General features: G+C 39.0%; 1 pseudogene; it reads left to right on the top strand.

The window, feature by feature from the left end:
• Positions 1 to 13,909, top strand: part of LOC116048223 — a 50,143-nt pseudogene extending 36,234 nt beyond the window's left edge.
• The last annotated feature ends 1,221 nt before the right edge of the window (positions 13,910 to 15,130 follow it).

Raw genomic sequence — 15,130 nt, 5'->3', positions numbered from 1 at the left:
GTAAATATCAGTTAAATTAATTATAAAAAGTTAAATCAGATAAGCATTGCATACATGTTGATGCTGATTTACCCTCTAATCCAGAAATACAATCTATATCATTTAAGTCAAGTTTAAAAACATTGAAAAGGGGTTTGTTTTTCATAAACTTCGATTTATGAATAAAGAATTTTCCAGCAGAATTATTAAGTTGACTATATATTGTACAGAGGAGTTTGAGTCAGAAAAGCAAAAGATGATATCAAAATTAGATAAATGTATGTTTGAGCCAAATTGTCCATTAATGAAGCATTGTATATCACTCCACAGAGAAGAGCTATGTGAACAGCTATAGAATAAATAGCCTAACGTTTGTTTCCATAAAGCAAAAGCTGCATTTTTTTCGTCTACTGTAGGGATAAATTTAGAGATGATCTTGTTACAGGGGTAAAAATGGTGAAAATTTTTAAATGATATTTCTTTTACTTTGTAATTAAAAATGTATGTGGGTTACTCCATGCTCTTTTCCAGTTAATATGTTCATATAAGGGGGACCATTTGTATCTGGAGGCAGGGATGGATTTTGCACATAAAAGGTCTTTTATTACTTTGTTGTTGACTTTTCTGTCTAGAAAAGAGAGACCATTTATTGAAACACTGCTGGAGAAAGATATATTAAATTGATCCAAGTCTGTCTCTTCTCTAAGTAGGGTGATGATCCCATGGGGTATAGCTCTCGTTACAATATCAAATTATTTTCTTGGAGGATGGAAATTAAATTTATAGGTGAAGTCGTCATAAGTCAAAATTTGATGATATGATCATGTTCCAGATAAAACATTTTATGAGGGGAGAAATTGTATTTGTATAGAAGAGACCAAGAAGTTAGTGCCTGCATGGAAGTTTGACAGTTTGACAGGCAGTCTGTTAATGGAGTATGGGCATTGAAGCAAGAATGTGATTTTTACCAAGTTTTTCAAAGATAAAAGTTTGGCACAATGTTCCACAAACTGTTTGGATTTTTCAAAAATCTTTTAATCCAGTTGATTTTTAATATCTCATTGAAGAGTGAGAAGTCAATTATCGATAACCCCCCCCCCCGTCCTTTATTTTATTTTTTAGTCAAGATGTTTGTCCTAATTTTATGTGGCTTCTTCCTCCATATAAAGTTATATAATAATTTGTCTAGATTGGCACATTGTAATTTAGGTATTTCAATTGAAGTAAATAAATATGCTGCTTGTGAGAGACCTTCTGCTTTAGAGAGAAGAACCTGCCATACATAGATAAATCTCTTGCAAGCCAAGAATCAAACTTTTTATTAATAGAGTCGTGTAGTAAAGATATATTACACTGTCATCAACTTGTGGTTATGAGATAAGTTAAGTTACTAAATTATTTATATTTATGCCACGTATTTGACCCAAATGTTTATTTTTAAGAGAAAAAAGCTCACATTTTGAAAGATTTAGATTCAAGCCTGAGCTTTCAGAAAATTGGTTTACAACACAAAGATATATCTACTGTTTTTCTCACCCTGTTCCATCCAATTCCTACGTGACCTTATAAAAGCTCCTTTTGCTTTGTTCTCATATGAAATGTCTAGTTGGTTTTGTAAGTCTAATAAGGTATTATCTTCTTGGCTCAAATGCTCTTTTTCAGTAAGTTTGATAATATTGTTGATTAGCGTTTTTTTTTTTTTTTTTTTTTTTTCTTCTTTTCTTCTTTTTTTTTGTGCCAATATCTTGCCATAACCCGAGCAGACGCCTCTAATTTTATATTTGAGAAGTTCCCACGATGTCCCAAAATGATTCCCTTTTCTAGCAGCCTCCCACTGTTCTGAGATAAGGAGTTCTATTTTAATTTTTAGCTCTTCATGAAATAGTAGAATTATTTAATTTCCAGTAACCGCTAGAGAATCTCCCTCTTTGTTCTTTGCTGACCTGAAAAGCTAAAGAAATGGCCTTATGGTCTGTCAGAACAGCAGGAGAAACTGACTCAATGGAGGGCTCTAAATCAGCCAAAATCAACCAAAAATCTATCCTGGATTGTAGCGTATGGTTACTATTGCTCCAAGTGTATGTTTTCAACAATGTATTTTTTTTCCTCCATATATCAATTAGATCCAGCCTTTTCGTAAAGTAAATTAGTTTTTTTGAATTTGGAGTTAGTTTTGATGGGCACCTGTCTAATTGGTTATCCATAACCATATTAAAGTCACCACCCAAAATTTCTTTAGCTACAGGATATTTAGACATCAACTCATTTAATACAGAGTCCAACTCTTCCAATAATTTTGAATTTTGTGAGTGTGAGCAGTACACATAGATATTGCCTAAAATAAAAAAGCATCTTCCAAACATGTTATAATAACCATCCAGTGACCATCGGTATCCCTTACGGTATTAAGAACCTTTCCTTTAAATGTATGAGTGAGGATAGCAACCCCTGCTGAGTGGTTGGATCCGTGAGTCTACCAAATGTCCTCTCCCCATTGACTCTTCCATAACTTTTCGTCCTCTTTACATGAGTGAGTTTCTTGGATGAAAATAACAACATTGTAGTCCTTACAAAAAATAAAGATGGCTTTTCTTTTAACAATGTTTCGTAGTTCTTTATAGAAAGTAATTTCATCAACCGCTAAAGAACAATTCTCTTTACGAGAGAAAAACAACCTAAGCAATAACAGCTTCTGCCTCTTTAAAGTGAGTTTGGAACATTTTAAAGTAATTACAAAGTGCCTGTGTTATTCACGAATGACTGACTGGGTTAATATAATGTATAATATAGAATTATTAATTATTATGATTATATTATAAAACCCTGAGAGAGGATGGAATTCAGCCATATAAGCAGATATAGCCAACATAGGTATTAGAACCATTACCTGAACAGATTTTCTTGCCCTCTAAAGCAGCAACAGACAGAGAAGGCACGAGATAATAGTTTACAACAAAGTCCTAGTGTGGCTCCGCAGGAAACATCTTAAAGGATCTCCACATCCTCACTGAAGGCATGGGTTCCTCTGGAAAAAAAAGCTCGCTTTCCTTGTTTCCTCGCTTCTTTAATGCGGGGCCACAGCCTCTTGAGTCTTCTTGTCAGCCTGTGTGAGATCCTCTCCGAAGCGAAGCCTCTTCTCCCTAGAAAAGTGTGGTTTCGTGCATTTTTCCAGACGTCATCTCTCGCTGTGTGGAAGGCAAAGAGGATAATCACGGGGCGAGGGTGTGTGTTGCCGGTGTCTCTCCTTCCAATTCGGTGCATGACATAGATGGCTTGACTCATATTTTGGTTAGGGGCTATTTGCTGACAAATGTCTATCACCTTTCTCTTTACATTTTCCTCCCTTTCCTCTGGTAGCCCATACAGCCTTAGAGCCCATCTCCGCCTGTATCTTTCAGTCTCAGTGAGCCGAGTTTCCATGTTTTTTATAGTTTTTTTCATGGCTCAGATAACTTTGTTTTCATTTTTCAAAGCTTCAATTTCGACGATTTTTCATGGGTTTTCAGCTCTTCGATGCCTGACTTGTTGTCTCTTACCATCAGTTCCAGTTTATCAGCTCTCTGGTTAACTGCAGCCAGAATGTTAACCTGAAGATCCTCTAGAGAGAAGTGGCTCCTTTCTTTCCTTTTTAATTTTAAGGCAGGGCTGGAAGAGGGGCTATCAACCGGGGTTACAACCTCTGAATCCGTTGAGAAGTCGTCGTCCATTTTCCCGCCGTTGTTCTCTTTTTGGCTAGCAACGTAGTTGTGGTCCGTTAGCTTCAGCGTTTGAGCTCTGCCTTTACGTTTGTTTCCTATTCTGTTTTTGTTCGGACATAATATGGTGTAAAAACGTTACCGACAACAATAATGTAGTTCCACCGTCGTTAAAAGCAAAGTTAGGAGGCAAGAAGACTGTTATTAGGCAAGCCGCTCTGTGGTTGCTACGGAGCGCTGCTCCGCCATTACCGGAAGTCGCTCTGCACCTCTTAATGCATTAATGTCTATTGAGACAGCAGTTTAAAATCAGAGGGTTTATTATATTGCCTAGACCCATGTTTAAATAAAGATACAGCCAAGACGGCACTACACGTCTCGTCAACCACAACAGTCAAGCACCAGTCATACTACACTTTATCCACTTCCATTTTCCTGTCACAATAAAAGCTCTCTGGTTTACTGTAACTTCCTCTTAACCTTCAACTGAGCGGTAACACAATAAAATACCTTACTTTATATCTCTAAATTTCATATTTATTTCTCTTAACACCGGGGATATTTTCATATAGGAAAGATGGCTGCGAGCGAGAACAACAGCTACAGTGAGTTGTTTAAACCTTTTCTTTTTAGTAAACTCTGAACACAACCAATGTTCTCAATGCTGAGTTCATGTGTAGAGCCCCTGGTGAGACTTGGAGCAAAGTCTCATGTTGTGTGGAGCCTTCTTAGTGGTTTAAAAATTGTGATTTTGATGCTATCATAGTAGTGCCCCTGGCACTCCCATTCAAAAGGCCATTTGACCGAAAAACGATAATATGGTAAATCTTAAAAGTGGTGCTTCTGTCCTAATGATGCTTTTAAACTAAAGTTTGACTCGGGTACATTCACAAAAAGACCCTAGGTTGCATTTTGGGCGAGAGTTACGCTTCAACCGTGGTCAAAACAATTGTGCTAAAAATAACTTTGAGCGTGTCGAACGATGTCGTAACCTTATGTTACCCACCAAGCATTAGCATAAGCTAACATTATACACCAAGCATGAGCATTAGCTACTCAACCAGCACATTGTAGAGCCTAAAGTTAAGCTGAATCGATATTGAAATCAATCAATATCAATGAATAAGGTCTCTGCTGTATTACTGTGTTGCAAAGTTTCATGTAATCAATTACAAAATGATGCCATGTGGCAGAAAAAAATAAGTATTACAGTTACTGAGTATAACTTTCTGTGACACTGATGGATTAGCCTACCTAACATAATTGAAGGTTGACCAGCATAAGCACACAGAACATCGTAGTATTATGTGTATTATGTTGTCCGTCAGGTGACAGACAAACTGACACGGTTCATCTGTAAATGTTGATATGAGACCAATCAACATCACACAGGGGTCTGGATTTAAAGATTTTATTAACGAGCTTGAACCAAGGTACATCAAAGTTGACAAATTAAAGTCATTAATTTTGTCCAGCTGTCTTATTGTTAATAAGAAGGCGATCACATGTTTCCAAATGTTTGACGTCCCTCTGGTGGACAGAACGTGTAACAACAACCACATGCTGATAGTGGCATTGGCAATCCATAATATATATTCAAATCTTATTTGAATATTAAATACAATAAGGAATGGCATTTGAATAGTATTATAGAGGAAGGTTGGCAACCCTAATATATGGTACTGTAACCCCATCGCTAAAATGCAGTCTTCATTTGACTGTTTTAATAGTCTGCGAGGTACACAATCGATTTTAATGGACATCGCTATTATCATATTTTCCCTCAATAGTGGATTGAAATATAGACACATAGTAACAAATTACCTGTATTTGTGTTTTTTTTCCCCATTCCAGAACATGGCTCAGACCGGAGATGAAGGTATTCAATCAATTTATTTTTTTAGAATTCAGTACTGAAAGTTATGCATATAGTGCAAATGCTGCTTGTTTTCCCCAATACATTGTCCATAACTTAATCATTTTTGTAAATCACCGACATGGTGAATATATTAATATATTCATGGCTAACCTCACAAAACAAAAGATAATGCATGGGACTACAAACATATTGTAGGTGAATGCAAAAGTTGTGTGTGGCAATGCATGCAACTTTTGGGTTAGGGTTAGGGGTTATGCAGGGTTTGCTGGGTTGTGCAGAAATGTGAATTTGAACATGTGGGCACACACATACAAAAACTCCACTCCCTCTCAGAGTAAAGCACATTTCAAAAGTGTGTTTTTTTTTGTTTTGTTTTTTATATATCAGAAGATAAAATGCAGTTAGATCACGCTGGCAAAGTGAAAGAGCAGATCATATCTCCAACCTGGATCAACCAGCACCTACCTGGAGCCTTCCAAAGCTGCTGTTGGAATGGCTCGTAGGTATGGTTGTCAATGCACATAATTTACCATAGTGATAACACTATGTCACACTACCCACCCCTTCCAGAAATGCACCCATGTGTTTCACACATACACAGTAGTGCTCTTGTTATTAAATTGTAATGCTGTCGTGTTGCTGCCATTGAGTTGTGTCGTATAGCCAATGTAATTTTGGTGTTTTCAGGATTTTGTCATGAGTTTACGTCACCAGCTGACATGCCGGCAGGTCAATACTGCCGCAGCAGACTACAGCCACGCCAGAGCATATACGTAAAAAACATGTTCAATATGCTCTTCATTATAAAGATGGTGGAGAGGGTAAGCCCATAGTTTTCCATTTCACTTCTCTTCATCATTCAACACCCTACAGCTTCACATTCCGGTTGTCGCACAGCACAGGAGTAGAGGGAGAAGGGAGGTGGGGGAGACCAATGCTGCCAGAGCACTGAGGGGTGGGGTTGGGATTGTTCCTACATGTTGAAGTTGTTGCTATCAAAATAATGAACTTGTATTTTGAGTCTTTGTAAGAAACCACTGCATTCAAATTTTTCTCAACAGAAAAATTCACAATTCCATGCTTGTGTGACAAAGGGAGGATAAAGAACCGCAGCCACTGGCACTGCCCAAACTCCCAACATTTTATCTTCACGGTTTAATTTTAAGAGGCTGTAGAGGCTAAACCCAAGCTTTAAGCCCCTGAGGTGCTCTTCTACGGGTAGAGTAATTTATGCACTTTTTACCTTTTTTGATCAGTGAAAGTCCAAGTCATATTTGCAGTTAACACCATTGGTTCAATTTATTTCCATGAGATATTCGTTGGGTTTCCAGACAAATTACTGCTTGTGTATGCTTGTGTGGTGTTGGTGTGTCTGTGTGTCCATATGGTCAAAAACTGTATGTGCTTCCCGGTTGCACCTGAGGAACCAAAGATTGTTTTCTATTTATACCAAGAGCACTAATTAGCTCTTACACACCGGCCCCTAATTGTAAATGGTAGACAGACATTACAATTCAAAACAGACAATAGAAGAGCCACATGTGAAAAACATCAAAACTCATACATATGTAAATCACCATTAATCAATCTACCCTTCTTTGATTAAGCAGTTTAGTTATAGGTCTCTCAATAATGTTTTTTGTCTGTAGCTTGACAGAACGCACCAGACCTCTTTTGTCAGGATGAACTTCAAGCACTTTGCCAAGAAGCCAAGATCCACGTGGAGCTGTGGAGTCCATGATGACTATGACCGCACCAGCAACTAGGCTCCTCTTCCTTTGTTTCCACTTCTGTCTTTCCCGGAGTAACAGCAGATACTCCCTGATCCATCTCCTCCAAAATAAATCCGCGAGATATTGAACCTGTTTCCATCGCCGTTTCATATACATGTCGGAAGGTTCAAAAAGACCAGGTGCCAATGCTGGTTTTCCCTTTAGTAACAGGAGATGATTTGGTGTGAGAGGTTCCAGATCGTTTGGGTCGTCAGATAGCCATGTAATAGGACGATCGTTAAGAATAGCTTCCACTTCACACAGAATAGTGTGGAGTCCATCGTCATCCAAGGTCTGCTGGTGCAAGATTGATCTAAGTGTACGGCGTACCCTTCATATCATGCGCTCCCAAAACACCACCATGATGAGATCCCGCCGGTGGATTGAAACTCCATTCAACTCCAGCTGGAATGAGAGCTCTTTGAATTTGCTCCTGATTTAATGCAACCAGAGCCTCTCTCAACTCTCTCTCCGCTCCAACAAAGTTGGTCCCATTGTCAGACTTGATATGGACAACTTGACCTCTCCTGCTGATGAACTGTCGTAATGCATTTATGCAGGCACCAGTCTCAAGTCAGTTTGCCACCTCTAAATGAACTGCTCTACAAGCCATGCATGTAAATATTACTCTATCGTTTGCAAGTTCTTCCTTTCTTTATTTCAACAGGACCAAAATAGTCCACTCCCACATTGGTAAATGGAGGTAGATCTGGGACTATTCTCTCCTTCGGAAGGTCTGCCATCTTTTGCTCCATAGCTCTCCATTAAAACTAATAAACTTAAACTAGTAAACTGCATTACATTTACTCACTCAGCAAATGTACAATATGTTTTATATCATCATGTAGACTAACGATTCCACATTACTTAATAACAGGATGTGTTCTGGATGACCCACAAAATCAGCAGGGTATGTATTTTCTCTTATTTTGTATACTTATGGTAAAACTGTGGATGACAGTGATTTTGTTTTATTTTTTTCCACACAAAAGTGGTTGAAATGGAGAAAAAACTCCAGCCAGTATTCCAGACACAGTAAGCGCATAGTCATTAGGTTTTGGAAATGACCTTTTTGAAATCATGGATGGGTATTTATTTCTCAGAGAAAGTATGCTTATGCTAACGTTACCTCAAATGTAATGGTAATACAAGACAAACCGGGGATAATGTGCTCCTGATTGAGATTCGTGTGACAGGGAGATGTTAATGCTGCTTGATATTTTCTTTGTGTTTTTTTTTAATCATACAATAGTTACCGAGTCCCGCTTGCCAGCTAGTAGAAGTAAGAGGGCGTATCCTAGCAGCAGCCAAGGCGTTGGGCCTGCTCAGGTTTGTACTTAAATTCATCTACACCGTTTCTTTGTGTGGCTTTACCCATTATTCTCAGTCTGTCAGTTTTATTCTGCTGCTAAACCTCAAGCTGCTCTGCATGCAGCACTACAAAGTAACCTGTTAACCAGCTCATAAGTTCTGTCACACAAATGTTGGCCTGTCACTTTTCCACATAAAATCTTAACAGTAAAATGGAGTTTTTCTCTTGGCCATGAAGCTGTTAAACAATTACACAAACATGTACAATGTAACGTAATAAAGGTTTGTGTTTTGGTGATGTCACAAGGTGTTATTAAAAGTAAACTACAGTATAGTTTCTGGTGGTGCTGGATCAGGTTGCATTCACTAGTCATCAATTCATATTGTTGCATTCATAATGGGAGTCATCATTGGAGCCTGTATAATAGACTTGGTAAACATTTCTGTGTCCCTAAAATAAAAAGGTTCTAGTTACAGCCCCAAAAGTTGAAATATTTCTCTAGTTTTATGCTGGAGTTTGTTTGTGTCTGTTTGCAGAAGAAGAGACGTTCTGCAGCTAAGATCATCGGTGGCACGCGACGCGCTGTTGGACAGACCGAGGAGCCTATTTGTTAGTCACTAGCTCTAACCTTTTTAGAAAAGAAAAAAAATCTATTTACAAAAGTCAGAATGTAACAATACATATGAAATAAGGATCTATTCTATAATCAAACACTATCAACTCTTCAACACTTTTTTGTTGGTTTGTTTTTGAGTTTTCACTGACTTATTGTTTTTATTCAGACAAAATCTAAACCTCTCTTTCTCAGCGAACACATTCAGCTCCCGGTCGGCAACAAGAGAATAAGACTGGTCAGAAGAGAGAAGGTGAGAATCCTGTCAGCGTATCAGATCTATAAATAAAGGCATGTTTGTGGTTAAAGTTGCATTCTTAAAGATCTCTTTTTTCTCTTTGGCTGCACCTTTGGCAATAAGTGGAAATTGCAGTTGTTTTTGGATCTTAGTTTTTTTGGAACTCTGCGCTAGTTGTGATTTTTTTTTTTTTTTTTTTTTTTTTTTCCCCCAGCAATGTCAAAATAAAAAATGTCTCTTTGCCCTTTTCTTTTAGTCTCACACAGGCGGACCGGACACCCAGAAGAATTTTACCTTCAATTTTTTTCAATTTTGACCGGGTGTTTGGCCCCCAGGCCTCACAGCATGAGGTAAACAACATCTATTAAGATTTCCGATGTATAAAAGCGTTAATAAACAGTGTTTCCTCTATGTTGATTTTGTAGTGGCGGCCCACCATGGCAAAATTTCTGCCGCCACGGTATCCGAAGATCAGCAGGCGCACAACGTAGTCGCGGTTGCCTTTTACATTTATTTAAAAGCTGCTGAGCAGCCACGTGTGCCAGACTGCCTGTAGGCTACATTCATTTAAAATGAAACAATGCAGTTGGTGCTAAGTTGAGCGTGTGAGCGCTGATCGCGGTTACCTATCGGTTAAACTTTTCATCTCCAATCCCATCTGTATTTGTGAGAAGTGGCGCTGTCCTGAGTTGACAGATAGCCTGCTTTACTATCGAGTTAATAGGTGTGTGTGCTTGTGTCAGCTGCTGTCCGTTTCCTAAGGTTCTGAAATGCAAACATTGAGTAATTTTTTTTTTTTTTTTTTTTTTTTTTTTTTTTTAAAAAAAGGGCGTGTGCCTGTGAGCACACACAGAGGAAAAGATGAATTGTCTTCTCTGACAGATGTCATTGACGGTATGCTTGTCATGACAGCTAAAGAGTCTGGGCATAGTCTGACCCCTTCAACCCACTGCAATGCAACAATGGCTGCCACTATTTCTGCTGTATATACAGATAACTGGTCAGATGCTCTTTCGGAGAGATTTATTTTAAATTCTGGGATATGTATACCAACTCCCACACATTCCTGTTTGTTTAAATCGTTAGATAATTATAACCGTTTCTCAGGTAAATGCTTGTTTCAACTCCCACTTCCTGCATTCTCTTTTCCAGTATATTAATATCTGTCTTTACTTCTGGAAAAAGCCATGGTGGACGGTCACTAACTCGGTTGGCCGTGGTGAAATCTAACCCTTCCATTTCATATTCCCTCACTCTCTTTTCCCTCGTCCATCAAAACCCATGTCCCTGAAACTTACTCCCAACATTCCTGGATAGAGCTCTGGGCGTCACGTGACTTGACTGTTTACGCGCCATTTTGGCAGGAAAGAAGTGGCAAAAATTAACTTGATCTGTATTTGTTTTTAAATCAGGCTCAGTGCGGAAAAAACTCACTCAGGGTGCGAACTACGGGGGAGCTGGGCTCCTTAATGAGACATGGGCTCCCCTGAAAACGTGACTTGTGAAGTTTTGGGGGGTCTCTAAAAATATTTTTGACGTGCAATTTTAGTTTTGTGCAATGTGATCATCGTGGATTATTATGTGTAAAATTGCAAAACTATCATTCATTCATGCATGACTGGGATTTAAACCTAATTCACTTCGATAAAAATAACCATACATGCTAGTCTTGTCATGAGCATCAAGGCGTGGCGCCGCTGCGGTGCAAATTCAACTCATGTTTAGTAGCCTACATGTTAACTCAAAGATTCGTAGAAAAAATATAAACATTGGAGACCATTAATCGACACGCAAAGTCTTTGAAATCCATTCTGCAGTAAGCATTGTATAGCCATTGCAAAAAGAAAACAAGGCAGTTTAATTCATTTAGGTTTTTGCTAAGAAATTGTGTAGCGATGACGTTAATAGCACGACCAATTCACCTGCTGCAAGCCCTGTTTGCACACCTCCCGCCGCGGTGTTGTGCCGGTATGTGGAGTTTCGTAGATTTAGAAAAACAAGTCTTATGAGATTGCTCTAACGATTTAGAGCGTTCTTCCAACGCCGCTATCCTTGCCTCTCTTTTCCTCTTCAAATTGGCCGCGAAGGAGGATGTAACATCTCTAAATAATCCTTTAGTTGCTCGCCAGATAAATGCAGAGTCAGAAACTGCGTCGGTATTAATTATAAATAATAAAGGCTGAGGAGGAGCGACTAGGTCGAGCCAGGATGAAGTAATTCGGATAGATGGACGTTCACGGCTTTCCTTAACAGATAGTTAAGAGCAGTAGTTTGTAAATGTATATTTTTAGACTGTCATTCAGTTGGTTCGCTATTATCTGCCACGCTTTTTCTGTTTTTTCTTTTTTTTTTTTATATATAAACAGAGGCCGAATTTCCTTCTTTACATATTATATGCTTTGCTCCCTTTTGTGTATATATGGACATAGAAAAGAAAGACACTGAAGAAACTGGACTCTAACCGTTGTGGCTAAAAAGGAATACAGCTACGGCACGAAAAGTGCGCAAAATTACTCTAAATCTCGTAAAAGCTAGGCTAATATAATATCATTTTTTAATATTTTCAAGCAGGAAATTCGAGATAGTTCCTCTGGTGTATTTCAATACAAACCACGATCTTTTTCCTAAACTTAATCAGTCGTTTGGTACCTAACGTAAACTTAACTTTCGTCGCCGTAGCTGTATCCCTACTATCCTCAACCGTTAGAAACCGTTGTAGCCTGTTTGCTAGCTAACACTGTAAATAAGATATTTCTGTTACATTACCTGATATGAATTGGTCACAGCATAACCGAAATCTATCGTTTGTGGTCTCCCATCGCTCGGTTTGGTTCTGTCTGCTTCTAGCACGTTTTATGGCAGCAATCCATTTATTTCTTTTCTCGGGATCTTTAGGAATCTTCTAAAGTGCTCTCCCTTTATCTTTTCCCCGATGGTTCTGGCATCCCGGCGCACAGCAGCTGGCCACCATGTTGAATCAAGGCGTTTATTGAAAAAGGCAGCAAATTACAATAGGAGCAACTAGCTAGTAACGTAGCTAACTACCACTAACCACTCTGGCACTCGGCTTTCCACGGCCGCGGGTTCGACTCCGTCCTGCGGCCCTTTGCTGCATGTCATTCCCCCTCTCTCTCCCCTTTCATGTCTTCATCTGTCCTGTGGAAATAAAGGCCTACAACGCCCCAAAAAAAAGAAAGAAGACACCTGAATAATTTGTGGCCGTTATTAAAAATCTATTTCATGTCGATTTTGTGAATTTGTTTTAGGTCTTCGAAGAGCTCTCACCCCTGGTGCAATCTGCACTGGACGGCTATAATGTTTGTGTCTTTGCCTATGGCCAGACGGGAAGTGGAAAGACCTTTACCATGGAGGGAAGTGGGGAGGATGGTGAGCTCAGTGGTATCATTCCCAAAGCGCAGGAGAACATTTTCAACAAAGCAGAGAAACTGGGAGAACAAGGCTGGGAGGTTAGTGTCTAACATGGAGGTCGTAGTATTTAAAATGAACACTTGAAATGAACTCTGCCACTTTGGGGCAGCAGTACAGCAACAACATTGACATATCACCTTTTTTAAAGTTGATATGATTTACATATAAAGTTGTTACAGAGCAACGCTATTTTCACTTTGTGGCCACCTGATGAATGCAGGTTTCTTTTAACTCTGTTTTTGGTCTCTACACCTCCTGAGTGAAGTATCTGGCTCTTAAGCTGCTAAAAGCTCCACTATGTATGTTAACTAGCTAGTTGGTTACTGTGTCTGTCTGCTGTTTGGTGATGAAAATGTAGTGTATGGCGAGTTTTTAGAGACTTTTCTCTGAAAACCGCTTACTGATGGGGCTCAGAACGACCCTATGAGAGCAGAGAGAGTGAACCAAAACGGTAAAGATGTGGCTGGACAGATGATTGTTCTCTGTAGGTTGATCACTACGAGCTAAATATTAAATACACTACTTATTCCCCAAAACTAAATGCTCAGAACTTTGATTTTACACTGATTCCGATACTTACAGTATGGATTATATGGAAAGTACATTCTGACACATTTATAGGACAACACAAGATGGATGCTCAGAGACAAGCTCCTCTAGAGAATTTCACACTAGTGTGATTTCTCCCGGAGCACATCATCACATCACTGTAGATTTATTCTGTGTGCCAAGGGTAGTCTGTACGGTTAACTCCACAAATGTACAGTATATCTCCTATTTGAACTCAGGGACTGTGGCACACTGTGTTTGGAGATCCAGTATGACTAGGTAAATGAACAATGTTATTAAAGGTTGCAACCATTTCTGTTTGATCTCAGTTTACCTTCACTACCAGCTTTATGGAAGTGTACAATGAGACCCTGCGGGACCTGCTGTTCACGGGAAAAAAAAAAAGGCCCAACCATTTAATCAAAAGACAGGCAGACAAGGTGAACTACGTAAAGGTCTCCAACAAGGATCAGGTACGGCAGGCACATATCTCAGTTACTTAATTTACTTTACTAAAGAAATACACAAGTATAATATATATCAGTTAATGATGTACATGCAATGTTATTTATATATTCTACTTTACAGTAAATAATCTATATGATCCCCTCCACCTGCCAAGTTCTAGGCCTTATTAAGACGGCCAATCAGAATCGGGCAACAGCCGAGACATCAAGAAATTAGCGGTCTTCACGGTCCCACTTCGTCTTCCAGATGGAAATCCAGGGAGTTAATGTTGGAAGGGGTATCCAACATAATTGTGAGTATAATCTCGCTAATTATGTCAAAATCCAAAATGTGGTTTGACTTGTGTATTTAGAATATCAAAACTCTGTGGTTAAGATGGATATCTTGTTGAGTTGTCTGAAATTGCTGCCAGTTCTGCATACGTGATATGTGCTCTTTTTATAAGAGTATTTTACTCTGTGGTTGATTAAGTTAAACCTTTTTCTTAATTTTATTAAAGTGCCCATATTATGGAAAAAAATAAAAATAAAAATAAAAAAAAATAAAAAAAACCCACCTTTTTCTGGGATTTGGGGTGTTTTTGTTTCTCTGGTACTTCCACACACATACAAACTTGGAAAAAAAACCCTATCCATGCTGTTTAGAGTGAGATACAGGTTTCTGAATGATTCCTGCCTTCAGTCTCCGGGTGAGCTGGTCAAAATCTGCACGGCTTTCTACGTCAGTAGCCGAGACGAGGGGGCTAACCGTAGCATGCTAGCTCGTTCTCAATGGCAAAACACTGCTACAGAGTAGTTATCGCGGTGGATAAACTTTACGTTGATGGCCAGCTTTACCGCGACTGAGACACCACTCCCTGGCTCTACTAGGAATCAAACAAACCCAGCAACAGGTGAACTGTATCATTGTGATTAGCATCCTTTTTCCTTTTCTCTCTCTCTTACCCTCTCATTTCATTAATCCGTGACCACTCATATTCCCGCCTAGACTATGTTTTGGTTAGCAGCTCAATGACAGAAATTTCAGACAAGATAAAAATATTAAAAGGAATTCAAACAGAAAATGTACACCACAAGATAAGTCTTTATACAGATGATACGCATTACTTTTCGTCCTCAACTCACCAATGTCTCTTTCTGAGACAATTGACCCTTCGCTAAGCCCCGCCCTCCTTAGTTACTGTTGCTACACCTAGC

The sequence above is a fragment of the Sander lucioperca genome, chromosome 5, assembly GCF_008315115.2.
Source record: "Sander lucioperca isolate FBNREF2018 chromosome 5, SLUC_FBN_1.2, whole genome shotgun sequence".
Taxonomy (NCBI): domain Eukaryota; kingdom Metazoa; phylum Chordata; class Actinopteri; order Perciformes; family Percidae; genus Sander; species Sander lucioperca.
The sequence above is the reverse complement of the archived record's forward strand: the minus strand, read 5'-3'. Positions and strand labels throughout refer to the sequence as shown.